General features: G+C 47.5%; 1 non-coding gene across 1 annotated transcript; it reads right to left on the bottom strand.

The window, feature by feature from the left end:
• Nucleotides 1-2,857: 2,857 nt before the first annotated feature.
• TRNAD-GUC (transfer RNA aspartic acid (anticodon GUC)) lies at nucleotides 2,858-2,926 on the bottom strand. The gene has a single exon. It is a non-coding gene; the product is annotated as a tRNA-Asp (tRNA).
• Between the last annotated feature and the right edge of the window lie 636 nt (nucleotides 2,927-3,562).

Raw genomic sequence — 3,562 nt, 5'->3', positions numbered from 1 at the left:
TATTCTCTCTAGTATCAGAGGAACATGCCTATTATTTTGGGTGCGGTGGAACACAGGCAGGATGGTGCTACTGCAGTCGTCTTGTTTGTGGGCTTCCTAAAGGCACCTGGTTGGCCACTGTGTGAACAGACTGCTGGACTTGATGGGCCTTGGTCTGATCCAGCAGGGCCTTATGTTCTTATGGAATGAAAACCAGTTCCGTTTTAGACCAGAAGTGCTAATAAGGACTGCCTTTTTCACCTCTATGGTTCCTTGACTAAGGCATAGTAAGTCCCATTTCAAATTAATCTCTAATTATGAGGATAAGGGCTGCATCACTGCCCCATGATGGGCTCTCACCTGGTTGTGGATGCGTGGAACAAGGACTGCAGGGTTGTGTCGGCGTCGATGTAGACCTGTGCACACCACACCACTGTCCTCATTGTGGTTGCAGTCACTCACACCCCAGCCATTGGATTCACATTCAGCCAGGGAGCTTTCAGTGCCAGAGCAGCGCATGTTGTCCAGCCAAATGGGGCCTGAGGATACATGGAGTCAGAATTAGTAGAGCTCACAAGACCTCTTTACTGGTTGTTGTCCCACCCAATCCCCCAGTATTTGCCTATTATTCTATTTGCTTAGGGAAAGCAAAGCACTCTACACAGGTCTCTCCTCAAAGTCAACTCTCAGAATCCACTTGATGCAGAATGCCACAACTCAGTTCTTTTCAGGAGATAGTTGGAGCCTGTATATTACATCTATTCTTCAGTCACATTATTCTAAGTGCATTATATTTCTACTTATCGAATACCATTAACGTGTCATATTTAATACTTATGCTTTGGTCAGATTTCTACAGTGCCAGTCCTATTACATTGCTTGTTAGATGTCTAAGCCAATTTATTGCATTGATTCACATTGTGCAATCCACCTTGGGACTTAGTGAAAAAGACAGACTATAAATAACATGCGTAAATAATAAGTAAAATTTGTAAACTCTTTCCTTTCACAGATTACTAATCATAGGACCAGGGCATTTTGAAAAACCAACCAAAGCATCTGCCCTGTTAATAGAATCAAATGTGACAGGGCATCATTAGGGAAATCGATGGGGGATCTTTTTTGGGCTACTATGTTGAGCCTCCATGAGATATTTGGTGACCTGGTAGAACGATTTGATCAAAGGGAAAAGGCACAATGGAGATAAAGTGGCCTGAATATGCTTGCAAAGCGGCTGGGTCTATCATTTCACAGTCCTTTGACCTGGATACAAGCACATTTGTATAGCTAAATTCTATGCCTTTAGTGCAATACCAGGTTGGCAGTTTTCTATTCTTGGCATCTGGCTCTAAACAAAGTTAATGAATATCCTTAAGGAGGGAATTCCCACTAATAGACTGAGGGCAGCCTGTTTGACTTACCCTTAAGGCATCCCTTGCCATGGGAGATTATGCCAAGGTATGCAAAACATAACCCTTCCCACCACCACCACCTTTGGGGACATCTATGCTGATATAAAGGCAAGGCAGCCAACAGGAAGGGACAAGGGAGACAACATCTTGTCTAGGTCTCCAGGAAGACAAGCAAGTCCTGTGATTCACAGCTGCAGCTGGGACCTGTGTAGATGGTCCAGGGGGAAGCTTTGTCTGGGGACCTGGAAAGACTCTTAGCAGCCCTGTATAAAGAAGTTTATTGACTGCCCACTTAGCATTGCAGCCATCATCCCAGTGGTCAGTTTATAAAGAAGAGATGTACTGAGTGGAGCCTCAACCTCTGATTTCCAAAGCCCTGGCCCATATTCTAAAAGCATGAGGTTTACTTGGTGGTGAGGGAAAATACACTGTACATGTGCATAGAAGCCCGTTTTGTTAGTACTGCAAGTTCCCACACGGAGTGTTTTTATTTAAAAACAGGCCCTGAGGATCAGATTGGGTAAGCCCAGCCTTAAAGGGAGACTAGCATCAATCTTTCCCGTGATGTTCCACTGCAGCCCTTTCTTACCTGCTCCTGGACCGTACTTGGCACTGTGGGCCCAGTTCACAGCCGCCTCATAGCCCAGCTCCCGGCATGCCACACCTGCAGTGATAATGTTGAAGTCATCGTCGCACACGGTGCCCCATTGTCCATTGTACAACACTTCCAGCCGGCCTGCACCCTCTTGGCTCCGGGGCCCCACCAGCCGCAGCTCAATGCGTGGACGTTGTGTCCCACCGGGTACAGCCTGACATACCAGGAGGAGGAAGAAGAAAAGAGGATACCCTGCCACAGGGAGCATCACTGATCCAGTGCTGATAGCTGCACCTGAGAAGCAGAAGGAATCCCGTTAAAAGCAATAGACCTTTTCTGGAGGAAGGAAAGGCTCAATAGAACTCCCCACTATAAGGTCGGAAACCAAGAACCCAGTCTTGAGATGAAAAACGGGGTAATCTCTCTCGGAGTCCTGTACCCCCAAAAGTTACAGAGCAGGGATGAAAACTGCAGACAGGGGGGAGAACTGGAGGGCTTCAGTTCTAAATCCTGACAAACTGGCCTCCCTACCTCCCGAACATGTCAGGGGGGAGTGTTTATAGGTGTTAGAGCAAATAGTAGTAATAATTAAATATCTATTGTTGAATTTATTTATACCCCACTTTTGCCCCCAATGAATACATTAATCCTGAATCAGACCCTTGTTCCCATCAAGGTCATCTTGTTTGTGGGCTTCCTAGAGGCACCTGGTTGGCCACTGTATGAACAGACTGCTGGACTTGATGGGCCTTGGTCTGATCCAGCAGGGCTTTTCTTATGTTCTTAAGGTCAGTGCTGTCTACTCAGACTGGCAGTGGCTCTCCAGGGTCTCAGCCAATGGTCTTTCACATCACCTACACCTGATCCTTACTGGAGATGCCAGGGATTGAACCTGGGATCTTCTGCATGACAAGCAGATGCTCTGCCACTGAGCCACGGCCCCTCCCCTTACAACATCATTCTCCCCTGTTCAAGTTTATCCTCCTGGCAACAACCCTATGAGGCTGAGAGAGTGTGATTGGCCCAAGGTGACCCAGCAAGCTTTCATGGCAGAGTGGGGATTCAAGCCTGGGACTCCCATGGGGTAGCGGTCAAAGTGGCAGATCAGGATCTGGGAGATCCAGGTTCGAATTCCAACTCTGCTATGGAAGCTCACTTGGTGACCTTGGTCCAATCATTCTCTTGCAGCCTAAACTAAGGTACAGGATTATTGTTGTGACGTTAAACTGGAGGGAAGATTGATGTCCTAAGCCCTGTTTGAGAAGAGGAGTGCAGTACAAATGTGTGAATAAATAAATTGGTCCTACACTTTAAACACTACACCCTGCTGTCTGTCAAGCTCCGTCTGTCTCCAAATCCCTTCTGACAGCCCCAGGGACACACATTCTGACACCCGGACTTGAATGGGCCTTATCTGCACTGGGAGCAGATGGAGGGAAGGAAGGATTGACAGACAACCCCCACCCCCCACCCCCTCGCGCGCAGGATGGTCCCTTGTAATCTTTGCTACCAAGCGGATGAAATGAGACGTTGGCCCCTCTTTGCTTTTCTGTATTGATGGGCTGCCTTGGAAGTG

The sequence above is a fragment of the Euleptes europaea genome, chromosome 5 (assembly GCF_029931775.1).
Source record: "Euleptes europaea isolate rEulEur1 chromosome 5, rEulEur1.hap1, whole genome shotgun sequence".
Taxonomy (NCBI): domain Eukaryota; kingdom Metazoa; phylum Chordata; class Lepidosauria; order Squamata; family Sphaerodactylidae; genus Euleptes; species Euleptes europaea.
Note: the sequence above shows the minus strand (reverse complement) of the source record. Positions and strands in the feature narration are given on the sequence as shown.